This window comes from Saccopteryx bilineata, chromosome 5 (assembly GCF_036850765.1).
Source record: "Saccopteryx bilineata isolate mSacBil1 chromosome 5, mSacBil1_pri_phased_curated, whole genome shotgun sequence".
Lineage (NCBI taxonomy): Eukaryota > Metazoa > Chordata > Mammalia > Chiroptera > Emballonuridae > Saccopteryx > Saccopteryx bilineata.
Window position 1 is genome coordinate 259,939,882 of NC_089494.1, and position 27,949 is coordinate 259,967,830.

Here is a 27,949-nt window from a genome sequence, read left to right on the forward strand (position 1 = left end):
GGCATGGGGAGCTTGCTTTCTTGACAAGGCTGCAGAAGCCGGGATTGGAAGGGTGTAGTTGAGTTCTAGTTCCGTCCCCTTCTGACTGCAGCGGAGGGATCAACCCACCAGGACGAGTCAGTTCTGTCTCTGGGCCTCAGTATCCTCCGTGGGGAGATAGGGAGCTATGGACCGGGTGTTTGTATCCTCCAAGTCTCTATGTTGAAACTCTAAAATGCCATGTCTCAGTGTGATGGTATTTGGAGGTGGGGTCTTGGGGAAGTAATTAGGCCTAGATACAGTCATGAGGGTGGGAGCTCATGACGGAATTTGTGCTTTTATAAGAAGAGCATCAGAGAGCGCTCTCTCTTTCTCCACAAGGGGAGGACACAGTGAGAAGGTGGTCCCCTACAAGCCAGGAAAAGAGCTCTCACCAGAACCGGACCACGCTGGCACCCTGAGCCCCGACTTCCATCCTCCAGAACTTGAGAAAATGACTTCTTGTTGTTTGAGACACACAGTCTGTGGTGTTTTGTTACGGCAGCCGGGGTAGACAGACACACAGAGGTAATCGTATGTTTATGGCTGAGGATTGTGAAGAGAATTATTGGAAGTCTGACAACTCTCACACGGAATATAATCTTCCGTTTTTATTGATAGTTACTAGTTTCAAGGAGATGTAGCAATGACCTGCTTGTGAAGTTTGCTAAGGCACTGGTCCTGCAAGACCCGCTGTGCTGAGGAGTGATATCATTGTGATTAGCTTGTTACTGACATGCCACAGAAAGCTAGTAGATCCCGGAAACTGGTGAACCTTGATTAGCTCACTTACTCACTGCAGAGAGAGTTCCCAAGTCAGACTCAGAGCTCGCCCTCAGGAGGCTTACACTCGACTGAACGTACAACTGGACTTACAAGATTGAGTCAAAGCAGATACAGGGATCTTAAACAGAGTAATAGACAATTATATAAATATAGATATGAAATATTCAATATTATAAATCTAATATATAGTATGACAAAATATCACATAGTTCTTTTAAATACAATAATTAATACATGATGATAATAATTTAATTTAATTGTTATAGACAACATTCACTTTGGGGGTAGCCATCTTCCCCACTTTACGTATCAAGCGAGGCGATAAGGGCCCGGGAACATCACATGGGGTCCCCCCTTGACACAAATAAAATAGGTAGACATAAAGTTAAGAGTACAGGTTTTTGGGCTCCAAGCTAATGTACTTCTTTCTAACATTTAATGGTTACTTTCTTTAAAAAAAAAAAAAAAAACCTAAACGTGACATACAGGAAAACCAGCTATAATTCTATGACCGCCGCTCTCGCAGCCGCTTCCCTGTCTGCATCACGCGCCTCCACTCCATAGCTGCTGCGACCCTCAGGGTTTTCAGAGAGAGGCTGGGGCCGGGACCCCCCAGCCTGTCCGGGGCCCCCCAGTCCGCTCCGGAGGAGGATGCATCCGCCTCTGAGCGCGGCTCCGCCGCTGCAGACCTCAACAAGCAGGCTGAGCACCCGGGCCCCCGCAGGGATGGCTCAGGTCCCACGCGGTTCTTCCTCCTGCGATGCCCCCGCAGGCAGCTGCGGTAAGCACTAGTCCTGAGGACCCGAGCGCCATCCATCCCCTCTACGAGAAGCCCACTCTAGAAAGAGAACCAGCATTTCATACCATGAACAAGCTTTAAAACATGATCAGCGAAGAACTTGCAATTCTTCAAACTGCCTTCTGTAATAGACATTTGTAACCCCCGTTGTTTTCAGGTTGGAGAAAAGTCAAAGGTGAAAGAAGAAAAAAATACTACTCTGAGAACACGGGCTATGTTAAGAATTCTGAGGATTTTGCATATATTCATTTTATTTACTTTTCATAACAACCCTGTGTGGCAGTCTTCTTCATTTATTTTTTTGTTTCACAGATGAGAATCGATCAGAGTCTGATCGGTTTTGCAAGTTGCCCAAATTTACACCACTAGTGAAGGTGGTGTGGAGATAAGAAAGCTGACCGCAGCTCCGGGTCCTCCTGCACGGATGTCCGTGAGGCACGGTCGTCACAGGTCACCTCATTCAGTCCTGTTTGTCCCGTGGGCAGACAGCATTCCCATACTGCACGCTCAGAATCCAGGAGACGAAGAGAGATTTCCAAATTCACCCCGCAGAGCTGGTCTTCAACGGCACGAACTGGAACACCGCCTCCCACAGCGTTCTGGCACACTCCAGGTGCTGACTGATAACCAAGACAAATTAAGGCCATGCCCTCTTTCATATACTACGATTTCTTTAAAAGCACACAGTTACAGTCCCAAGGCTGTGTTAGGCCAGTGATGACATGCAGACAACTCACCATTGTTATATATGGGCTACTTCATTTCTGTTTCTTAAAGTAAGATGTCGTTCTTCAAAGTCACTGGTGAGAAGTCAGCGGTAAGGGAGCTTTATCTCAGTGAAATAATGCTCAGAGTGTCGGAGGTAGAATAAGCAAGCCTTCCAGGGGAGCTCAGGTGGAGGCAGATGTGACAGATTGTACGGGCTGTCGGACTCCGCGTGGGATCCCATGGTCCTGCGGATCAGAGTTTCCCTGCCGAGGTCAGGGTCCAATCAAACACGACTCACTTCTCAGAAGCGAAGCTGCTTTGAAGTCCCCAGGCCTCATCCCAGAAGCACCTGGGCTTTGCCTTTCATAATCTTTTCTTATTATAAACACTGGGTCATACATAGTCCTCCATGTCTGCCTGGGCCATTTTCTTTGGCTCTTAGGAGGCTGGAGTTTCCAGATTACTTCTTCATTTGAGTATAAATTCTATTCTTGAGACACCTCTTCCAGAGTTTTCTGAGTTGTCAAATCTTGTGCTATTAACATAAAAACAGAGCCTTTTTCAAACTAGACATATTGGTTTCGGTCATTGTACAAGAATCTACCATCATAACTATATATTTTTTTTTCCCCAAAGTGTAATTTGCAGCTTTCAAGAAGCAGATTTGAAATAATAAACCCTTGGATTTTAATTTTGTCCTTGCAATTTATTGTCTGTCTAAACACTGTTATACACTAAGCACTCTAATCCTTAGCTTTCTCATCTCAAAACTCGAAGCTCTGTTCTCTATCTCGAGCGACAGTTCCTGTGATGAAGGGAAATCATTCATTCCCTCATTCCCTCGCTCATCTGTCATCTGCTCAATACGGATGTCCTGCATTTACCGAGTACCTAGTACTCCATCCACCGCTGGAAATAACAAAGGTTCTGGGGCTTTCACTTCTATTCCCAAGGGGCACCTCATCTATTGGGAGACAGTTCAGCGAACAGTTAGCAATGGCTGTGATGTCTTTTAATAGGATGTATGTGCAGAGGCTTTCGGAATGCCATGGGGTGAAGGGAGGGCATGGCATCTAACAGGGGTTGGGTGTTGACAGCTAGAAAGGGTATAAACGAGTCAGGCACCTTTCTTTTTTCCTAAGGAAGAAAAAAGATAAATCAATGATCTAATGAATGAGTAAGAGTTAGCCAAATGGGGAAGGGGTTGGCCCAGGGGAACAAGAGAAGTGAGCTCTTTTTGCAGATAAATACTGAGGACAAAGTTTGAAATGCTAATTAAGTACTTCTTATTTTGAAACTCTTTGATTCTAAATAAAACAACAAAAACAGCCAATTTGACCTCAAAACCTGCTTTTAATTGCCTGTAACCAAAGCTATTACTTTTCAGTGTTTACCGCTGAGTCATCACAGCTTCCTCAGACTTAGGGAGCGGTGCTTTGAAGTACCCAGAAGATGAGACCCTCTGGGAACAGGGCTTCCAGAACGTGGGGAAAGACTCATTTACACTGCCACAACGTAAAACCAGCCTGCCGCTCATCAAAGTTTCCATCCCTGTTTTCCAGAGCGCTTCATGGGAGGCTTTCCCCACTATGGGGGAAAAAAACAGTAAAATATAATAGAAAAACCAGTTTTGTACGGCGTTGTTAAATTGTTAACGCTCTGAAGGGCAGTTAGCGGACTGTCGTGGGTCCGCCCGCCCAGAGGAGAGAAAGGCAGCATTCCAAGCAAGGAAAGGCTGACTCGATCAAGTAATCCGATCTGTCTGTACGTGTGTTTTACACACGCCTCCCATGCGTGTCGGAGGGTCGGTGATTGGGATTCGATTCTAGGTAACGAGTGTGGGTGAAGGATGAACGAACGTGATGCAAACACAAGATGGGCATTTTGACTGGGTTCTGACTGTGCCCTGGGCGGGCAAGCCCTTGGGTGTCCATCGCTTTGGCCTCGTCTACGACACCTTTGATCACCAAACACAGGGCGACGGATGTGAAGTTCTTGTGGGTGGAATTCTTTCATGCAGAATGAATGTAAGCTAGTGATCAACTTCACCTTAGCAGATACCCCCCTTTCTGTTACGCTTTTCCTTCCTCTGGACCTGCGCTCACAGGGCTGGAAATAGAGCAGAAGACACCCGGGGTGTGAGATGCCGTCCTCTCCATCAGCGCCGGCTGCTAAAACGAAACACCGTGGGTTGGGTGGCTTAAGGCCCATCTATTTCTCACAGTTCCGGAGGCCAGGAAGTCGGACACCACGGCGCTGGCAGGTCTGGTGACTCGAGGGCCCACTTCCTGATCTGCGGGCGGCTGAGCCATTGCTGTGCCCTCATCCAGTGCAGAGAGAGACCTCTCTTACAACCATTCCTTTTTCTTTTTAATTTGACTAAGAAAATTAACTTTAACAGGGGGACATTGATCAATACAAGTTCATAGGTTTCAGGTAAACGTCTCTATAGCATTTCAACTTGATTATGTTGTATACCCATCACCCAAAGTCAAATCATTTTCATCACCTTATATTTGTCCTTCTTTACACCCTCCCTCCCATCCTTCCCCTTCCCCCCTCCCACACATACCCCCCCATAATCACTCTAATTTTATCTATGTACGTCCATTTCTTTTTTTTTATTTTTTTATGTATGTCCATTTCTTATAAGGGCACTCACCCCATTCATGAGGTCTCCACTCTTACGATCTGATTACCCTCGAAGGCCCACCTCCAAATACCATGACATTAAGGGCTCCAACGTCCGATCTTTGGGGAGACACAAATAATCAGTTCAGAGCGTCCACCATAAATTTGTGGGAATTTCCACTGTGGTTCCCTCTGGCAGACCCATCAGTCTCTTCCTTTCTGGGTGAGAACCTGATCTCAGTTTAACCAGGTGGACCTCCCCGCCTAACTCCTTCCTCTCCTCTACAAATCGTTAACCTCATCAGCCATTCATCAATCCCTGACACAATGGCACATTTTTTAAAAAATATAAATTAAGTAAATAAACACATGAGGGAAATTCAAGGTCTTCTTCTGGAAGATGTCTTACCTGCCGTAGGAATTTGCTGAACTTGTTTAAGATCCTGACCTATGTTAACTGAGGTCCATAAAATAGTAATTGGAGAGCCCAAAGGCACTGACGTCGGTCCCCATAAAGAAAGTGCTATATTGGTGGGAGGAGTAAAAGATTTTATTCTGTTGATTTGGTTTCCTGTTGTTGTTTTTTTGGGGGGGAGAGTTGCAAGGTGTGCTTGGTTCTTACGCTCCTGATACCAGAAGGCACCGCCAGGCTGCATTCATTGTCCACTTGGAAGGAGCAGAAGGCTGTGGTTGGGCTCAAGGAAACGGGCAGCGTTTGGAGGCTGCAGAAGCCTGACCTTGGTCTCCAGGGCATCGTGTCCTAAACAGGGTTCCGTGGGGAAGGGAAAACAGTCCCATCTTCCCTGTTACTTTCCAGTAAAGAGGAACCTTGAAGGGAGGGATCCCCAGCTCCTCCGCCGGGATCTTCTGCCCCGACGCTGCTACGGTGTCCGGAAAGCCCCGGAATGGAGCCCCGGGGAGGAGGTGACAGGCCTGGAGGCCTGGAAGCCATTTCACCAATCGATGACAGCGAGACACGGCTATGACTTTCCCCTGACAGAATCGAGTTCTGCTGCGGGACCGTCCCCAGAAGAAACCAGGCGGGGCGGGGGGGGGGGGGGGGGCTGGTGAGATGCAGGCGCGTCTTCTCATCGAGGCATCCCGCGGAATAATATATATTTTAAAACAGCGACACTCTTACGCGGGACATTCTTGAGGTCGGACAACCTGATGTCACAAAACAACCGTTAACAAAAGAAACCCGCACTTGCCGGGCAGCCCCGCCTTCGAGTCCTGCGCCCCCACCCCGTTCCCCACAAACCCGCTGAAGAGCTCAAAGTGGGGGCGCGTCTCAGACTTCTCCTTCTCCCAATTACATATATACTTCACCTATCGACTTACATATATCACACCTATACATTTCCACCCACACATGGAAAAATGTTCATTTCTTCATCCCAATATATTCAATGTAAGAGTAAAAATCAATCAATCAATAAGGTTTCATTAATGCTATTGCAACCTAAAAAAAAAAAGGAATTATGAGAGTCATTTCAGTTGGGCACACACTGCCAGATTCCTGCCTGACTTTTCCAAAGCTGAAATAGCATTATGAATTGTGTCTCTTGAAAAAGAACTCGGCAGGATTGATCAATCTCGCTTGACTACGGCATTAAAAATAAAAAAAATTTAAAAAAAAATTTCTCAGCAAACTGCCAAGTCCGTCTGTAGCCCAGGGCTCAGAGGAACCCATTTCCGAATGAATATCAGCCCTTAGCTACAGGGGTCCTTGCAGCGTCTGCAGGGATTGGCCGTGCCCAGGACAGGAACAAGGCCGGCACCAGGGACAGGGAGCCTCAGGGCCAGCGCGGGCCCGGCTGAGCTCTGCTGCTCTGCCCCTCCGGGCCGAAGTGTTGCAGCGGGCAGCCAAGACAGACTCACGGTCTGACCGAGATGGGGGTCCCCTGTCCTCTGGCAGGGGTGACACGTCAGCCCAGACAGAGGGGGGTGTCCAGCCGCAGCCTTGTCAGACTGTTGGGCAGGTAGACTACACGGGGTTCATGACAACCTCATCTCGAGCATGGCATGGTGTCGGTGCCGCCACCTCTCCAGCTGATGTCAAACACGGGGCGGGGTGTCGCTGGTAGGTAAGGGAATTTTAAAACCTCTGTCGCCCAGGATTCCCGAGCACTTACCGTGCTGCGCTGACATTGTTCTTGCTGCTCTCCAACTATTAACTCTTTTCCTACGGTGATTACTGACACTCTGCTTAACGCTATTATTATCCCCACTCGAGATGACGTGCAGGAAGGTTTAGTGATATGCCCAGGACCTCCAGGAGTCCATGAGTGGGAGAACCGGGCTTCACCCTCAAGCAGCCTGTCTCCCAGCCCCGCTCTTGGGCTTGTCAGATAACGCCATAATAAGCCCACAAGAGCCGTAGCGTGGCCCTCTAGTTAGAAATAAGAAAAACGAGTCTCAGGGAGTGCCTGTCAGCTGCCCGAAGCATACCGCTGCTTCAGAGCAAAGCGCTCTTTCCGCGGGAGAGTCTGTCTCTGGTTGGAGTTGTGGGGGCGGCAGCCGCCCGCAGAGCTGCCCAAAACTCATCCCCCGAATGCAACGTAGGAGTTTGACATTGGGAGAGAATTCTCCACCACTTCGGGTGGCCTGGCCCCACGTCACTCTGCCACCAGCACCAGCTGGATAATCAATTCGACTAAGTAGAGCGAACAGCCTTTTGGGAAAAGCAGGCAACGTTGAAATAAACATAATGTTTTATGTTTCTGCAGTAAATTATGTTTTTGTGAGCAGGCTTCCGTTGCAAATTTTCCACATCATTTGGTTCTCCCGATACCTGGGGAGAGTAGGTAGTTGCCTTTCCAAAGAGCACGGGATTTCGACTGAGATCTGTTTAAATCCCCGTTCAGCCACTTAGCAAGACCGTGATCATAAATGAGCCGCTTACGCCACGGGCGTCTAAGGCTCTCCTTAAGAAAATCAGGTAACTAGACAGTTCACAGAGCGTTGCGGAGGGCTGTGAGACATGAGGTATTCTCTCTCCCACAACTTCCTCCCCTCACTGAGCACCTGTCAGGCCCTCTCTGCCCCTGGGGCCCTCACCCCTCCTGGGTGGGCCACTAGTCTAGACAAATGGACCTCAGGGGGGTGACGTTCCGTAAGCTCAGGGTGTGGACCTCAGTGGCCTGGAACAAGAGATGTAGGGTTCTGAGATCACCAATTTTTACTCCTGAAAAACTAAGCAAACAGAAGCTTTGGATCACATTGTTGGCTTTCAGATTTTGGTTTTATGTGTCCCAGGGACTTTGAGAACATTCCTGGGGAGCCTCCCAGTTAAGACAAGGGAGTAGTAGCTTACACAGGGTCCCACACCCACCCCAGGACATTCTTCAGAAGTGATGGAGTTGTTGCTAAGGGTAAATCAATGTACCCTGGTTGGCCTGCAACACCGTGTGTTTGTGTATTAAATGTAGCTGATTTTTACAAATAGACAGGTGTGTGTGGTTTTGTGTATGTGTGTGTGTGTGTGTTTTAAATTCACATCCCCAGTTTTAAAAAAATTAATGACATCACACAAGATGCGACAAGTCATTCAGATCTGTATTTGCTCGCTAGTTGTGTGACCATAACGTTTGTGTAATCTCTATGAATTTTAACTTTCTCATCCATACGTTGGGATAATACTATGTCATAGAATGGTAATAAGACATAAATGAGATAATCTTTTTAAAAAGTATGCCTCGGCTGATGGCTTTGCTGAATATGTGTTAATTTGTTTCTCTTCAAATTATTTTGGGGAATGAAAATACCCCCAACACTTTCTTCTCGGGGTCTGAAAATACAACCCAGGTATCGAAAGGGTTTTCTTCCAATTCATGATAAATTATTTTAATTAGTTTTTTATGAAAGAATTGTTTGATTTCAACATTTTTATATTAAAAACATACATATAGCCCTGGCCGGTTAGCTCAGCAGTAGAGCATCAACCTGGCGTGTGGAAGTCAAGGGTTCTATTCCCAGTCAGGGCACACAGGAGAGGAGACCATCTGCCTCCTCCACTCCCTCCCTCTTTTCTCCTCCTGAAGTCATGAATTGATTTGAGTGTATTGGCCCCGGGGAATTGAGGATGCCTCTGCCTCAGGTGTTAAAAATAGCTTGGTGTGAGTATAGCCCCAGATGGGTAGAGCATCAGCCCCAGACAGGGCTTGCCAGGTGGATCTCAGATGGGGCGTGTGCAAGAGTCTATGTATCTCCCCTCCTCTCATTAAAAAAAAGAAAAAGAACAAAAGAAAACATACATATATATTATATAATCTAATACACATTAAGGAAAAAATCTGTATAATCACCTTTTGAAACACTAATATATAATTAAGGTTCTATATCCCTGTTGTGCATTTCTTCATTATTAAAAACACCATTGAAACTTTTATTCATAAATTTTAAACACATAAAAGTACACTCATGCCACCATTTTTTATCTTAATGTTTATGATTTTCAAAGTCAATAAAATACCTACAGCCTTTCTCTTTTGAGCTGACTCAGGGGACATCTGCTGCACTCACAGAGCCACAAAGGGGGTGCATGTGGGTTTCCTGAGCCCCGGGGTCTGCCGTCACCTTGCTGCATGATCCCACGGAGTGCGTAGAGAGGTGGCTGACAGCAAAGTCTGAAATTTTTCCCGCCTGCTTGAATCAGGGCAACAATTTTTTTATGTACATAGTAAACCGCTGCTTCTCAACCAAAGGCAGTGAGGAATGAGCATGAATAGAAGATACTCTTTCTAAATAAAATTAGAGGGATGTGAAACGTATTTTGAGGGAGGTGAAGACGCATCCCTTTGGGGAGTCCGTCAGGGTCCTTCCAGGTGAGACTTTTGATTCTAACAGTGCAGTCGGGTGAAGGAGCGCCAGCCCGAGGCAGGACACCCAGTTCCTGACGCTGGGCTCTGCCTCTCCGTCACTGAATGGCCCCCTTGCGCTCCCTGCTCAGGAACTGAAGCCATACTCCACTGGGATAATGAATGTAACACTGTTTAGAATACAAGAAAAGCATAATTTTCAAAATACATGGAATTACAACAGCATCCTTAACACTTGAATCAAATTTGAGGAGCTGACTCGTGAGGGCAGCTTCTGGGCTGAGACATCTTGACGAGAGCCCTAACCCAGACACCCCGTGGCTCTGTTGTTGGGCGATTTATCGCATCGCCCGAAGAACTGGTTTTATTCTCTTTAAAATGGGCATAAATTGGATTCTCTCAAACGAGAATCAAATGTGGTCATGCTCACAACACGCTTAGCTCAGTGTCTGGCAAAGAATTTGCCCTTAGTAAATGGTAATGGGAAGAATGAGATGAGGATGATGTCACTGGTTCACTCAAAATGTCAACACTACTGAATAAGTGGGCGTGGAATTCAGTTTTTCAGCTGCTTAAAAAAATCTGGACACCCTAATTTGGGTGTTGGGAAGGAGAGTTCAATTTCTATACACGCAAGCCAGTGGGCATCTTAGTTGACTTTTTATTTAATGCATTGGGTAAGTTATGCTCTTTGGACTGTCAGATGATATATTAACACCTGATAAATTTGTTGAAGAGCATCAGGTCAGTTTGTGTGTTGAGTGAAAGTCTCAGCCAATGATGGATGAAAACCAACAAAATGGAACTGCAAAGTGAGAAGCTCATGCTAACCACACTTTTCTATGTAAAAACCAAAATGATGACGTCACTGGGCTTATGCAGTGTCAGGAGGAAGAGCGGGATTTGGTCGTCACAGAGTCCTCTGGGATTCTTCTGTGGCTCTAATAACCTACCTTCCAAGGCAGTTCTGAGACATTAAGTAAGATATTGTATTTGAAAGGGATGGGAAGATGGAAATTGTTTTTTTAACTGAGTGAAGAGTAACATGAGCTCCAGCATATATAGCATATCATAGCCACACAATAACTAAGAATGTTTGGCCCCTGATTCCCTGGGGAGTTTTTATGGGAAATTTCTATATATATAATATAAAATATATATTAAATTTAATATATAAATTTAATATGGAAGATTAATATATAACCTTATCAAGGGCCTGGCCAGTTGGCTCAGCGGTAGAGCATTGGCCCAGTGTGTGGAAGTCCCAAGTTTGATTCCTGGTCAGGGCTCACAGGAGAGGCGCCCATCTGCTTCTCCACCCCTCCCCCCTCCTTCCTCTCTGTCTCTCTCTTCCCCTCCCGCAGCCAAGGCTCCATTGGAGCAAAGTTGGCCTGGGTGCTGAGGACGGCTCCATGGCCTTCGCCTCAGGTGCTAGAATGGCTCCAGTTGCATTAGAGCAACACCCCAGATGGGCAGAGCATTGCCTACTGGTCAACATGCTGAGTAGATCCCTGTGAGGTGCATGCGGGAGTCTGTCTGACTGCCTCCCTGCTTCTAACTTTGGAAAAATACAAAAAAAAACAAACCAAACCAAACAAAAAACAAATACATAACCTTATCGAATTACTGAGTGCCCTAGTAGACTCGGCATAAGGTGCTTCCTAACCCAGTTTAAAGATATTTGCAAGAAGTATCACCTTAATCCCAAATGATGAGAAATATTTAGCCGGGTGGCAGTGTAGAAGAGGGGTATGAGCACACCAGAGAGCAGCATGGGAACCTTGCAAAGGAGAGAAGCCGGACGTAGGCTGTGTGGTGAGGAAGAGCTGCGGAAGGCGGGACAGGAGAAGTACAGTGCCTTCCCTGGAGGGTAAGCCGGGTTGTTTTCTTCAACTATGGAAAGAAAGTTTCTAATCAACAGGCAGGTCCCTGTGTTATTGATGAGCATACCATCCGCACTGTGCAATAGTCAGGCACCCACGCTTGGCCACAGAAAGCCACTGGCAAGATTTTTGAATCAGTTTTAAGAATTACTCTCCAGGAACCAAATGCATGGCAACTCTGCGTGACTAAGGGACCTGGATCCCCTCTGCCGAGGGAAGCGCAGGCTTGACCTCTCCTCTCGGACTTGCCCTCGCCCTCTGACCTTGGGCCGGGTCTCTGCAGGTCACAGGCATCTCACAGGCCTTGGGGGAGCAGCCACCCCGCCCGTCCTCCCTCATTCCTCTCGTCACCATTTCCTGGATGCCCGCATCGCACCTTTGCTCCTGGAAGAAATAAAACAAACGGAGAAAGTGCACTTATGGGAAAGAAGTTTACCACGCCCCAGGGCCAGGGGACAGTGAGGAAGTAAAGTGGAAAGAAACAGGACAGATGCCTTTGGGGAAGGGGATCCATGAATCACAGTCACCATGCTGAACGTGGGAAACTTCCTGTCCTTGACTTTTCTGTCCTTGGCCCAGCTGCACCAATACACTTTTGTGTCTCGGTTTAGCTTAAGCCCAAGTTCCAGAATGATTAAGGGTGAGCTGGGAGGGGCAGGGTCAGAGGTCAGGATGTTTTAGGATAAAATATTCTCGGCTCAACCAATGGCAGAGGTTACAGAGGAGACATTGAACAGACTCAGGGGACCAGTTAACAAGTGATGGCAACTGACCAGATGAGAGATGATAAGAACCTCAGCTCAGCAACTGCAGTGAAATTCGAAGAAGAAAATCACCACGAGGTATTTAAGATGCAAAATCTATATAGTCTGCTAATTTATGATCTAGTATGAAAATAAATATGGATATACTATATACCTGTCACTTCCTCATTGCTCAGTGTCTTTCTCTCCTACTCGGGCAAGACCTCCCATCACAAGGACAGGACCAGGGGAAAGATGGAATCCGGATTGGCAAACAGAGCATGCCCTCTTGTTGGGGTTCAGTGGGAGGCATGGGCCCAGGTGCAGCGAGTGGAGATCGTCATCGGATTTCTATAGCCACTGGAATGGTGATCTGCTTTTTCTTATGAGAAATATAGGAATGACTTAATCCCAGAGCTACCATTTGCCGTGTTTTCCAAATAAAGAGCAGCAGTCAGAGAATGAAGTTGGCCCAGAAAAAATCAAAGTGAAAAAAAAAAGAGGGGCAGGCACTTGATATTGTTTGACTACTCAGACCCAGCTATGTCAGGAGCTGTCACTGGGGTTACGCAGACCAGCACAGTCACTCCTGTTGAAAGCTTTTTGGAACCATGTTTCTATCACCTACAATCACAGGACTACTGACCTATGCAATGGAGACACTACAGATGACTCTGAAGTCCCCAGCTTAGGCATCTGGGAAAGGGCTGTGTGATCTTTGAAGACTACACATAGAGGGGGTGTCTGTCTGGAACCCGTAGCAGTGTTCGCACCTGTCATTCATCCCATCGATCAGCCTGCTCGTCTCACTGTGGCACGTGCCAGCGCCCACACGTGTGTGTTACATCCCATGAGACACTCTGTGCCCGGCACAGCCATCCGTCCACTAAATCTAATCACATTGCGCTCTCTCTCACTCTTGACTCCTTTCATGAGGCAAGTCCAGGGAGTTACGAACAACCTCACTGACGTGTACATTTCAAACTGACCACCAGATATCATCAGTTAATTAAATACTAGTAGTGACAACTCAGTCACAAAACACTTCATGACTGATCACAACGTCTGACTATGAGCTGGCTCGTGCCGGGGACCCGAGGCCTTCAGCTGCCGGGGTGTAGAGACTGGCAGGAAGGGGAGAGGTGGAGTTGGGACTTGGGGCTAAGCAGGGGCTTAGTGCTGCTGCAGCTGCCGTGACCGGAGATAATTCAAGTGACAATGTGAAGCCCCTAATTCTAAGTGTAATACAAGTCGCTTTTCTCTCCCCAGTGTGTTCTATTGATTGCAGACACTATGTAATTACCTTCTGAGATACACTTTTCCCATCTTAACTCCCTCCACGTGTGAAATGAACTGTAACAGACAAATTAGCTTTTCTTTCCTTTCTAGCTCCTAACATTCTTAGATTTCTTTTTTTTTTTTTTTTCTGATTGGATGATCCTCTTCTCCTGCTAATAGAGCCGCGTGACTGAGGATTAACGGTGTGTCCTACACAGCCAGATACAAGAATATGCAGTCTGGTGCAATAGCTGCAGGTGCCTTGGAACAAAATGGCACGGCGGAAGGGGCCTCCCGAAACCCTCCCATCTCTAATCCTTGTGCTGCCTGGTGATAACACAGAAGCAGGGGAACTGTCCCTGGTCGTCCGCCCCACAGGGTTGTCCACAGTGACAGGGGTTCCTGAGCAGCTCAGCTCTTCTTTCCCGACTTCCTCTCTTTGCTACTTTAAGATTTGATTTTAATACAAAATAGGTTGTATTTTCTAGACATTGTACATGGTTTCTAAGTCCGCCACACATCCCACCTCCGTGCCGTTTGTTTCCATCGGAGCATGAGGGCCCCCACCTCAGCTTGACCCCCTCGCGTCCTTCTGAAAGCGGCCACAGCAGAGGGGCGCTTGGCCCGCCATGTCTTGAATTTCCAAAGTCAACGTCACAAGGTAGACGCAGAACCTGGAATGCTTTGGTCTAAAAATGTGCTTGTAGGATAAGCATCATATTTGGCATTTGTGGAGCACCTTAACAATCTTGTTCCAGAGAGAATAATAATACACAAAGAAATATAAAGCATAAAATTTTTGAGTCTTAGAAAAAGTGTTCTATGATATGTGTGACCAATGTTCGCGATGCACTTTGGGGCTCTGGTGGTGTCCAGGACTATGCGATAGACCCCCACATCCTCATTTCGGGACTGAGACTCATAGATGATCGAGGTACCTGACCTCACACTGGTAAGAAGTACCAGAGAGCGAGATTTTTTTTTAACTTTTAGCTTCCTATCCAAATCTCAGGCTCCTGGTTATAGAAAAGACATCTGCCTATTTCAGCATTCTAGCTCAGTTTATATCTTGATGGAATAGGGGGTGTCGACTCAGTGAAGGAAGAAAGAGACTAAGAGAGAGCGCACGAAATAAGGAGAGGGAGAGGAAGGAAAATGCTCTGCTCCTGTGACCACCTCAGAAATGTTGTTTCAAGGCTCACAGGCATTTGACAGGTGAGTGGTGGGTTTGTAGCACAGACAAATCAATTGGAAACAACATCTTAACTAGAATGGAGGAGAAAAATAGATTTTCCCCGGCTTACTCCATCTGATGCTTTTTTTTTTTACATAGATGGAGAGAGGGTCGCTTCAATTCTATTATGATATTGCTTTCTGAATTTTCAATAATAAGTTTCTCCAGTGGCATCTTTGTATCTTACAAAGTTGCAAAGTTTTTCCCTATGATGGCACTCTTAGAAGAGAGTGTATAATGTAATTGCTTTGGTAACATTTCGTAGCAGCATCAAGGAAGACTTTGATGTCCCTGTGGTTTCAAAGCACAAATAATATCAACTGCGTTTTCTGGGCTTTATTTTTCTGAGCCACATTTGTATTAATCACAAGGTGCTGACAACTTGACAAATATTCCTTTGCATGGTATTCAGCTGATATTTTAAGAGCCCCATAATATATCAAATGAAGGGAAGGGGGAAGTGCTGATAGAAATAAATTCCCTACTGTTGATAGCCAGAGCTTTAGATCTCCAAAAATTGTTCCTAGCTCCAAGGTAGCATTACTTCAAAGAGATGAAAATCATCCAAATGGCGTGGAAAAAACTTCAGCTCTCTCTGAACAGCATTTCAACCAAGGGAAAAGAAAGGCATCTACATTATTAATCGTGATGGGCGGGAGGTCCCTCAGCAGTGTGTGAGTTTTCACAATGTGTTTGTTATTTCTTTTTGGACACAGTGCTCTGGGAAGCCCGGCTAGGTGAGGCTCCTAAACTCAAAGCAGATGGCCCTCGAACTGATCGTACAGCTTTTCTTTCATAATGAATCTCAGGAATCCTATAGGGTCTCTCCTAAGGACTGTTCATACATATGAAAAGACAGATGTTTTTTTTTCCGCTACCGCTCACCAGTTCTTCGGTTGAATCCAGGAAGAGCCATTAGCGATGACTTTATTTTTAAGCAGCTGAGTTATGTGGGACTTTAGTCTCGACTAATCAATGTCAAAGTACCTTTTAAGTGGAAATCGCTTTTTCCTCTGGGATGGAGGGTGGAGGGCCCTGTGTTTAGGAGACCGAAGAGTTAAGTCCCCTTCCATATGTATTTTTTTATCGCTGTCCAAGACTTAGGAAGTCGACCAGGCTTCCCTTTGCAATGCTTTGTCAATGATGCAAGATGTTCACGACCCACATTCTCCATCTCATAAGCAGTGATGAGGACTCCGCACCCAGAGAAGGAGCGAGTCCTGCACTTGTGGCGGACTGTGGTTTCCAACACTGCTCCAGGGGGCAGGAACTGAATTTCAGTCCAGAATCTCTCACTCCCTGGCTTCCGAGTCCATCTTGATCGATATCGAAAGGCATCTGGGACAAGGCAGAATGTCACAAACTTGAGGCTGGTGGAGCCCGTGAGTCACCTGAAGAGTCCTTTAAAATGTGTTTGCCAATCTGCCAGCGATTGTAATCAGAATATCTGAGAATAGAGCTTAGAAGCTGTAGCTAAAAAAAAACCTCCCAAGTAATTTCTCATCTCCTCACATCTAAGAGAAAAAAATAGTACTCATTTTTTCACAGCTGTTTATATTGTACTGCTCTGATCCATAACCTCAGCTTTGGAAAACCTTCAGCTTGAACACTCTGAATAATAGCCATTGTACTATTAATCACATATTTTGTGAGTGTGTGTATTAATACATATATTAATAATGTATGTCTATATGTGTATAATGGTCTTTATTAATTTTTTATCAATCCATCCATTCACAGAGACTTAATTTTTAATATTCTTTCACTGAATGTATGTCTTTAACATAGACCAATAATAAAGCACACAGTAGACACAATTACAGAATCACACTTTAATAGGTTATTAAGAATTTACTGCTAATAATTATGAATGTCAGTTTTCTGGAAAATAGTCATCACAACATTTACAATGTTAGGGGAAGTAGAAACAACTCAAATACAAGATAATTAAATGCTAAGTACAACATGTCTTTCCCACAGTAAAAGGCTATTTTCCTCATTGACAGTGATGCCTGTAAGATTTATTTTCTAATGATGAAAATACTTGCAGCCCTGGCCAACTGGCTCAGTGGATAGAGTGCCGGGCTGACGTATGGACGCCCCAGGTTTGATTCCTGGTCAAGGCACACAGGAGAAGCGACCATCTTCTACTGCTGTCCACTTCCCTCCCCCCCTTTGCTCCCTCTTCCCCTGCCACAGCCAGTGGCTCTATTGTTTCAATCAAGCATCAATCGGCCCCGGGCACTGAGGATAGCTCGTTTGGTCCATCGTGAACATTGGCCTCAGACAGGCTTGCCAAGTGGATCCAAGTAGGGGCACATGCAGGAGTCTGTCTCTCTATCTCCCTTCTTCTCACTTAAAAAATATATATTTGCATTATACAGTTAATTTAAAAAATTCAGAGGGTAAGTGTAAATATGTATTATAATTGAATGGGTGCTTTTTTTTCTTCCTTAATTGTTTTCATTCTACCTCCTATCTTTTTTACAACAGACTATTTTCATGCAACACTTTCTATGCAGTTCGTCCTTTGTAACTATGAAAAAAGGAGTTGTTTCTTGAAGTGGAAGGAAGGGTGCTGAGCTTCACAAGGAAATAATCCTGAGGCCCAGATCAGCTGAAGGTGGGAAGCCCCTGAGGGAGGAAGTGCCCAGGTCAACGCTTCCCTGAACATGACTAAGGTACTCTGGGGACCTGGAACACGCATTGTGATGTCCACCAGGGAGACAGGAAATAAGTCCAAGATCTTTAATGATTTGTCATTATTTGTCCACAGTAGGAATTCTAATAGGAAGCCTTCATCCAGATGAGATCCTCAAGTTCTCACCCCTCAGTAGAAGGTAAGTGTTAAATAAACGCCACACTGAAGGGGACTGCTTATCTTGACCTTGGCCAGGAAAAGGAAATATTTCTTTCTTTCTAAGAATTCACCATCTGTCTTTGACCATGGGTGTGGGTCAGATACTTAACTGTCTGTGTCAGGTAAAACCTTCATCTCTTAATTCAAAGGGTCTATCATTGATGTCCCCCAGATGGCCAACTTAAACTCCACAGCTCAGCCAAGCAGTGCTGATGGTCTCCAAGAAGATACGCGTCCAAAGATCAAAGAACACGGACACTCCAGTGCTCTCTCTCTTTCTCTCTCTCACCATAAAAATAACTTAAAATAATAAATAACTTAAAAGAATGCATACAATCACCATAAATACAAAGCACCACAAGAAACGGTAGGAATGACCAGCAGGATGACCAGGCCTGCAAGCAGTTCAGGTTTAGAATGACAAAATAAAGAATTTCAAAACATATTTCATTAAATGAGAAATAAAGCAGGTGTCTGAAAACAACAGTAAGGAACATGGGACTACTATAAACATGACAAACTAGACCTTAAAAGCATTTAAATAGAGCTTTCAGGAATCAAACCTGAAAGAGTTCGGTTGATTAAAATGTGTAATCAAAATAGACACACTAAGCAAAAGCATTAATTAGTAAGAGTTAAAGAAAGAGCTAATAAACTGAAAGACAATATGTAAAAAAAAATCCAGTATTCAACAAAGAAAAAAAAGATACGAAAGAGAGATATATGTATGTAGATACAGAATAGCCTAGTCAGTATCAGAAGCTGATCATAGAAACCAATTTTCAGTAAGGCAATGACTGGAAACATTCAAGAATTGTTGAAAATGTAAATTTTAGATGCCAAAGCCCAATAAACTCAAACAAGATAAAGATACATTCACTCTCAGAGACACCCTGATGAGACTCTAGAACACTAACTAGAGTGAGATGACATTAAATATCACCTTGGGAAACTGACAAGTGTAATAACTGACTTCTTAGCATCAACATTGAAGGTCATCAGTCGATGCACATGACTGTGGACACTTGAACGCTCAAGGAATTAAACATTTAACTTAAAAAGAGATTGGCAAATATAAATGCATTAAATGTAAAAGCTTTTTTTAATATTAAATTTATTGGGGTGACATTAGTCAATAAGATTATGTAGGTTTTAAAAACTCATTTTTATGATCTCTATGTTGCATTGTGTGCTCACCACATAAAATCAAATATATTTTTGAGTAAAATAGAAAGACTGAAAAGACAAATCAGAACTGAAAGAGGGTACTTGTAACATAGGTGTCATAAAGGATTGATATACAGAATATATGAATACTCTGTGAAATCAATAAGAAATAGGGAAAACCACTACAGCTAATACAAAAATCACAAAAGTATATTTCTCATAACAGTAAACAGTCATGAGCCAACACACAAAATATGGTCATTCTCATTGGCAATCATAGACGTTCAAAGCAATGCCCAAATGAGCTATCTTCTCATGTTTATGATGATAAAACTTAAGATGTCTGCATTGCCAAGTGTTGGCAAAAACACAGCTCAGTATGAACTCTGAGATAGTTTGCGGGAAAACAAGTTGGCACAATTGCATTGAAAATGAGTTTAACATAGATTAGTGCACTCCTAAAGAATGAATTGCTTAATTTTCATGCTTTTGTACTTTACATACAGTAAATGAATCCATACACAATGCGTCGCTTTACGATTTATTTTTTTCTTGACATTGTTATTGAGATTCATCCCTGTGGTTGTCACAACCATGGTTTATTTTCATTGCGATCACGTTCCATTGCATGGTTCTACCAAAATCCACAGACATTTGAATTGTTTCCAAATCTTTGCCATTTTGAACAACACTGCTTGAATACTTTTTTTTTTTAATCAATGTATCCTCGTGTGCATGTTCAAGAGCTTCTTTAAGACTGAGGCCTACGAGTGGAATCACTGGCTTGTATGAGACGCCTACGAGTAACATTGCTGGGTGAAGTCAAACCGTGCATGCCTCATGTCCTGTTCTAAGTGCCGTTCATATCGCAACAAAAATAAACAAGTTCACGTTGTAGTGAGGAAAGCCAGTGCTGCTCGAAGACATGCGTTAAAAGAAAGAGTGAATGAACAAGAAAAGACAGGAGAGCGATGAGAATTGCGACAGGGGAAGGACTGGATCTTGAGCTGCGATGAGCTGGCCAACAACTGTGTCTCTGAGGAAGGACCCATCAAGCTGGAACTTGGAGGATCCAAGGAAAGAGAGCCGCGAGGACAGCAGAGGAAGAGCGTCCCAAGAACAGGGGAATGTTGGCGGGAAGGTCACGAAGAAATGAACTCGAAGTATTTAAGAAAAAGAAAGGGGGTGAGAGAAGAGGTTACGGACAAGCGAGTTAGAAGAAAGTCACCCCGGACCGTGGATAGTTTTGAGGGCCGTTGTAGGGATTTTAGTTGATTAAAAGTAGAGCTGGAAGCCAATGATAAGAGTCCAAGGAGGGAAATGATGTGGATTGATATAATTTTTTAAAAATCGGTTCTCTTCACTCATTGTCAGAGGTTGAAGGAGCAAAGAGAGTGTGAGATCAGGGAGAGCAGCAAAGGAGTACTCAGGCCGGAAAGAGTGCTGCTGCCTCGAGGGCGGGGCACAGGAGGAGGCAGGGGGGCGGTGCCATGGAGGTAGGATGAAAAGGGGTACCCAGGCCAGACAGAGGCTGCTGCCTCGAGGGTGGGGCGCAGGAGGAGGTAAGGGGGCGGTGCCATGGAGGTAGGATGCAAAGGGGTACTCAGGCCGGAAAGAGCGCTGCTGCCTCAAGGGCGGGGCGCAGGAGGAGGCAGGGGGCGGTGCCATGGACGTAGGATGCAAAGGGGTACCCAGGCCAGACAGAGGCTGCTGCCTCGAGGGTGGGGCGCAGGAGGAGGCAGGGGGGCGGTGCCATGGACGTAGGATGCAAAGGGGTACCCAGGCCGGACAGAGCGCTGTTGCCTCCAGGGTGGGGCGCAGGAGGAGGTAAGGGGGCGGTGCCATGGAGGTAGGATGCAAGGGTCAGCTGACAGACCGAACAGGGGGAAGGAGATGTGGAGAGAGAAAGAGAAGCAGGGATGTATTCCGGATTGGAGATTAAGTGTGGGTAGAGTGGTGCCAACCAAGAGTGGGAGAAGTCAGGGACAGGTGTCGGGAGGGATATTCTCTAGTTCTGTTTCGGACTCCTAACGTTTGAAGGGCCCACAGGGACCACCTCTCTCGTTGGATGATGGTCAAGAGCGTCAGCCTGTGAGGCCTTACACACTACAGGCTTTGAAATCAGGTGGACACACATTTGAGGAAGGTTTTTGTTACTTATGTGCAGTGTAACTTTGGGCACAACACTCTTCCCTTCGGGGACTTTTTTTTTTTTTTTGCCTGTTTGTGTTTCTCATCCTTCTTATCCTGAGGATTAGAAGCAATGGTGTATTAGACATTCTTGGTGCATTGTGCGGGTACTGAAATGACCATGAGGTCTGTCCCCTCACGACGTTTACCAGGCAAGAGCCGCAGCGCAGGGAAGGAACGGAGCCTGTTGGAAGTCAAGCGATCGGGGAGGAGCCATAAAGGAAACGCCTCCTCCTGTTGACTCCAACCCTGATGAAGGCGTCACGGCCCTCCTGGGTGTGCCTCTGCACGGAGGCAGGGCCACGAGCCCCGGTGACACGTCTTTTCTGAACGGAGTCTCATGCCATCAGAGTTGAGCATCCTTGCACCCACGCGATGCCTATTGGGGAGGGAACAGAACCAAGTTCAATCGCTAAAAACAAAAGTAAGGTACGGAGGTCAAGCACAGTGACCTCCAGCAGGTCCAGTCGGACAGCTTAGGGCCACTTGTACTGTCAGGATCCACCCCGATGCAGCAGAGCCCCGTGCGCGCCCTCCTCCTTTGTAAATTGCCAGGGAGATGAATCTCCTGCTCCTCACATCGGTCACGAGCAGAAGAAAAATAGGCTTTGTTTGCTTTTATCCTCAACCGCAAGTGAAGGCCAAGTTAAAGGTACATACTCACAAAAGAAAGGGGGGGGGGATTAATGTGCAGTTAAAACAAAAATGGAGGCTTTCATGGAATGAGTTTTTAAAGCATTTAAAAATTAATTTTTCAACATAGCTCTGCTATTAAATGGCATACAGCTTCCGATGGGGAAGCTCTCTGTGCCACATTTCTGTCTGTCTGTCTGTCTCTCTCTCTCTCTCCCTCCCTTCTCCTCTCCCTTCATTCTTCCATCCTTTCTTTCTACCCCGTCCCTTTTCAGCCCTCTCTCTCTTCCTTCCATCCTCCTCTCTCCCCTCCCCCCACTCATCCTGTCATTGCTCCACTGTTCTAACAGTGCATTTCATAAAGCAAGGTGAGTGACCACTCTTTGAAATTTTGTTTTACTGTGTTCCATTACGGACTTCAGAGATCAAGTTTTCCTTTTAACATGTAGACACACAAAATCAGTATTCCAGGAAACAGGTACTATCATAACAAGGCGCGGTTCGATACCAGGCGCCGGAGGGATGGCAGATGTTCATCTGGGCTCAGGGTCCGGTTTATCCTGCCCTAGCCCTACCGCCTGGGAAGAGCCACACTGAGTCTGTGTGTAAAGGGGCCAAAGACAGCCCTGGGACTCAGCACAAATGATCCCGGCGCTGTTTCCTTCTTCATAGCCGTCCACGACTGTTAGATGACCCTGAACTCAAATTATTACAATTCTATGTTTTTAAAAATACAGTTTAGGCCCTGGCTGGTTGGCTCAGTGGTAGAGCGTCGGCCTGGCGTGCGGAAGTCCCGGGTTCGATTCCCGGCCAGGGCACACAGGAGAGGCACCCATCTGCTTCTCCACCCCTCCCCCTCTCCTTCCTCTCTGTCTTTCTCTTCCCCTCCCGCAGCCGAGGCTCCTCCATTGGAGCAAAAAGATGTCCCGGGCGCTGGGGATGGCTCCTTGGCCTCTGCCCCAGGCGCTAGAGTGGCTCTGGTCACAAAAGAGTGACTCCCCAGAGGGGCAGAGCATCGCCCCCTGGTGGGCATGCCGGGTGGATCCCGGTCGGGCGCATGCGGGAGTCTGTCTGACTGCCTCCCCGTTTCTAGCTTCAGAAAAATGCAAAAAAAAAAAAAAATACAGTTTAAATAAATTTATTTAGCCATTTAGAGCTTACGTGCTTTACACGCCCCACAAAACTACACCCAACACCCACTAACCACAGGTAAGCAGATGTTGTCGCTAGTCCCCAAGTGCTGCTTCCTTTAGTCATGCTTGACTGCGTGCAACCCTGTCCACAGACACATGCACATGCACACACACGCACATACATGCACGCACGCAATATTAACTCTGGGGAAGATTAGAATTACAAGAAAGCGCATAGCTTCATCAAGATCCCCGGCCTCACGGTCTGGTGAGCAGTGGTTGGTGGCTGTCAGACTCTCCCCATCACGATGGCTCTCAGGAGCTGATATATGTTGAGCACTTTTGTGCAATATCTGACTTTGGTCACTCATTTTTGTCCTTTGGTGTGATCAAAAAGGACACCTGAGAAATCCAAGGTGCTGTGCTCTCTTTGACGCTTCAAGGTGACCTCCAGATCTAGTAGTGATCTAGCTGGTACATCTTCATAGGCAGTAATGACCACTTACCAACCAGACAGACGGGAGCGGCGTCCTGGTCTCTGTTTGATGCTTCAGGGTGACCTCCAGATCCAGTGATCTAGCTGGTACATCTTCATAGGCAGTAATGACCACTTACCAACCAGACAGACAGGGGAGCGGCGTCCTGGTCTCTGTTTGGATGGTAGGAAGTGTCTGCTGGAGAAACATGTCTGAGAAACACAATTCAAACGTGTGTTCTCTGCAGGGCTTCTCGGAACTTTGGTTTGCCGCTTTAATGAGTATTGTGAGAAGAATAAGCAGCACTAAATACATATTTCCCAGGAAATATGTTTTATTTTTCACGAGACACCACTTCACACTGCATCAAGGTGTTCCGTATCTCTGCTGCTCACTGCCTGCGTCATTTCCCTTCAAATGACTCGATCTCTCTGGCCTTCCACGTCCTCACCTGGGGAGCAGGAAGACTGCTCCTGGCCAGGCAGGTCAGCTCCCTTTATTGGAGGATGCAGGCAGCAGGGGTGTCCGCGGAGAGCACCGGGAGAGGAGGCAGCCTCAGCTCTCATCAGTGGCTGAGGGCGCAGAGCCAGGGAGGATCTGGGAGCAGAACTGGGCGTGGCCTGTGCTCACCCCCGAGCATCGGTTTCTGATCAGCAACGAGAGAGGCGCAGACACGAGAAGAAGTCTTTAGAAACGTGATCGTGTATAGAGCACTGTGATTGTGCTGGGGCAGCCCAGTGCGCGATCAGAGGACTCCTCTCGTTCGGCTGTATTTTGCAAAAACAAGCTAGAGGAGAAGTGAAACCGCTCTGGTCTGCCCCGCGGATCGCGGGAGAGGCTCTGCTATCCGCGCTGGGAGATGGTAACGATTAGGTAACTACAAGACGCGTTTCCCTTTCAATATTTGAGAACTCTTTCCTTTTAAAAGCTTTCCTAAGCTTTAGCTTGCTTGGATATGATGATCGTGCCATCGTCGCAACACCATACCTTCCCAACCTTGCGGTTAAGGTTAAGGTCACCGCGCATGGACTTGGGACAGAAGCAGAGCCCAAGATCAGAGGGGGACACGTGAGTGGACCAGCCACTTGTCTTCCCACTCTTTCTTTCCGTTTTATTTGATTGTCCTCATTGGAGGACACCTCCCAGAAGGGGACGCCCTCACCTGTCTGCAGCATTCAGTAACCATCAGTTTAGCTCACTCTACTCTGGTGACATCCACTCAACAAGTCTTGCCACTGGTCGGGCCCATTGTTGCTTTTGTTTTGTTTTCAGTCATAGAGAACGTGTGCACTCAAGGGGTACTAATGAAATTCTACCTGAAGGGCTGGCAAAGGCTTGGAACAGGGCCTGAGGTGGGTTCAGGGAGAATTATGGAAGAAATAATCATTACTATGATGCAGTGAGGAGAAAAGACATGGTTTTCAAGAAAAAAAAAGTAACAGAGCAAATCCTGATACTTAAAAGTAGACCAGGGCCCCAGAGAATATACAATTAGGGGATGAGTCCCGTAGAAAATCCTTTCCTGGAAGGAGAACTTCAGGAAAGTAGGCTGGAGTCTAAGAAGTATTGACAGAGAAAAGTTTGCTCAGGGGTCAGGTGGCATCTGGCCCACAGGGTGGTCTCTGCCCTCGTTGGCATCTGCATCCACTTCTTGCTGAGACATACTTCACACCTAGCATCAGGCAGCTTCCCTGTACTGCCATTCAGAAAATAACACCAGGTTATCTGTCTCTAGCTCATTTTATTTATTTATGTAAGGGCTGCTATTGCTAATCTAATGAGCTTTTGGCTATATAAAACAAAAGTCTGAGAAATAATGGTCCTTGATATGAGCGTGATATAGGCTGCTCAGTATTTTTCTCCAAAGAGGTGTGCCCAGTTACACATGATAAGTTGTAAAGACACTGCAGATTCAGTGTCCTTGAATGGGCCCGGCACCCATTAACCCACAGCAGAGGTACGCAAGCAATGACACGGGGAAAGCAAAATGCCAAAGGGGGGAGATGCAAATTTACCCCAAATAAACCTGCTGCTGTCAGAAGCTCAGACTGTCAAGAGAGGTGGCAAGGCTTGATTGTGTGCACATAATGAAAACAGTTCCAGGCAAATATTTTCCATTCACGTCAAGTATTTCTGTGTAAGCGCTCAGGAAAAGTAGAGGGAAAATAGTTTTTAACCTGGTATGAAGTTTTCTTTTCTGATTCTTCATCCATTAACTTATGCACCCATGCATTTATGCATCTGTCCACCCCTCCACCCATTCATACATCTATCCATTCATCCATACATGTATTTATCCATCCATCCATCTATCCATCCATCCATTTATCTATCCATCTACCCATGCATCCATCCATCCATCTATTCATCCATGCATGCATCCATCCATCCATCCATCCATCCATCCATCCATGCATCCATCCATGCATCCATCCATGCATCCATCCATCCATCTACCCATGCATCCATCCATCTATTCATCCATCCATCCATCCATCCATCCATCCATCCATCCATCCATGCATCCATCCATCCATCCATCCATCCATCCATCCATCCATGCATCCACCCATGCATCCATCCATCTATTCATCCATCTATCCATCCATCCATTTATCTATCCATCTACCCATGCACCCATCTACCCATCCATCCATCCATCCATCCATCCATCTATTCATCCATCCATCCATTTACCCATGCATCCATTTATCTATCTATATACCCATGCATCCATCCATCTATCCATCCATGCATTCATCTATCCATCCATCCATCCATCCACCCATCTACCCATGCATCCATCCATCTACCCATGCATCCATTTATCTATCCATATACCCATGCATCCATCCATGCATCCATCCATGCATCCATCCATCCATCCATCCATCCACCCATGCATCCATCCATCTATCCACCCATCAATTCATCCAAACACTGTGATCATGTCTCCTCCAAGTTATCCATTTCACCATTGCCATAGGCATTCTCTTCCTTTGCTCCTACATGTTCAATAATGTAGGAGTGGAGAGTGACAAAAATATACTTATAATTTTTAAATAGCTAAACTTAATTTCTGTTTTGATGCCTTATTTTTTTCTTTCCCAGCAAGAAAATAAATTAACCTTAATAAGTTTGGGATAAACCCAAGCATTTCAGAATTTTCTCAGTCAAGTTATAGGTTTTTGCCCGCCCTTGGTCATTACTCTGGGTTGACTTCAACTTCAAACTTCAGGGCAATGGACCATGCCAACCATATCAGTGCCGGATTTATAATCTGTGTTCATCAACACTCATCTACTCTGCTATCTGCTTACTGTGTACATGCCCCTCCAGGTCCCCAGTCACTGGTCCATAGTGGTCATTTTTAAGAACCTCTCTTCTGTCTGAGCCCTGCTTCTCTCCCTGCTCCCTCTGTCCTGCCTCCGAGACTGTATAAAATTCAGGGCGACCAAAGTAGCTCTTCGTCGTTGAATGTTCTTCAGTCTATTGGCGCAGTCCATTCCGAGTCTTCCAGTGGATAGGAAACCCCAGGATTTCTTGGAAATAAAACCTTGAATTACAAACACTCATAGACACAGACAACAGTTCAGGGATTACAAGAAGGAAGGTGGGGTGGGAGAAGCAGGAGGAGATAAAGGGGAAAAATGATGATAAAAGGAGATGACTTGGGGAGGTGAACACAGTACAGTGTCCAGATGATGTAGTATAGAACTGTATACCTGAAATCTATGTAATTTTATTAACCAGAGTCACCCTAATAGATTCAATAAAAAATTAAAAATAAATAAATAGAAATACTTTCTCATTCAAAATAAATAAAGAAAATAAAATAAACATTTAAGTCATAAGTTTCAAAAGACGATGTGCAAAATCCGAAACTGAGTACTGATGTGTATGTTCGTGTGCGTGTCTCCTCCTATGACAGTCCCCTTGGCCGAGGCACGGATGCCCAGGACTGCAGTGCCTACCACAGGGGGGAGGCAGAGCCTGAGTGACCACCTCAACTTCTCATCCGACTGCCTGCCCTCCACAGAGCACCCCCGAAACCTTGCCCCAGCTCCTGCAGCCCCAGCGCTCTGCGTGCGTTGTGCTCCGCTTTGCCCTGGCACACTCCGATCGAGAGACCTGCTGGGTGCCCCAACGTTCCGTGAGATTCCACTAAGCCCTATCTTGATTGCAAACACCTTGGTCTACACGGAAAACTCCTATTCATTCTTTCAAAACCAACTCCAAGGCGTCTTCATTTGAAAGCTTCCTTGGTGATCCTGAACTAAATTGAACACTTCCTTATCATTAAACTCTCTGTTTGGAACTTACTACAATCTGTTGCTTTTTTTCTCCTGCTGACCCCCTTTTCTCCAGACTCTCAGTATCTTAAGATCTAGGACGACGTTATATGATATGTATCTGCTCATCTCCGGTGTCGAACGCGGCACATTTGTATGTAAGAGGAAAAATGAAGGGGGGGAAGAAAGAAGAGTCTCTGAGATAGAATGCAGAATTGAAGAGGAATATAAGAGTTTTAGATTCTATCCAGGTGAGTAAAGTACAGATAAGTGATAAAAACTAACACTTGCCTCGTGC

General features: G+C 45.9%; 1 non-coding gene across 1 annotated transcript; it reads left to right on the forward strand.

Annotated features, from left to right (window-relative positions):
- The first annotated feature begins 22,492 nt into the window (after positions 1-22,492).
- Positions 22,493-22,568, forward strand: TRNAA-GGC (transfer RNA alanine (anticodon GGC)). The gene has a single exon. It is a non-coding gene; the product is annotated as a tRNA-Ala (tRNA).
- Positions 22,569-27,949: the final 5,381 nt, after the last annotated feature.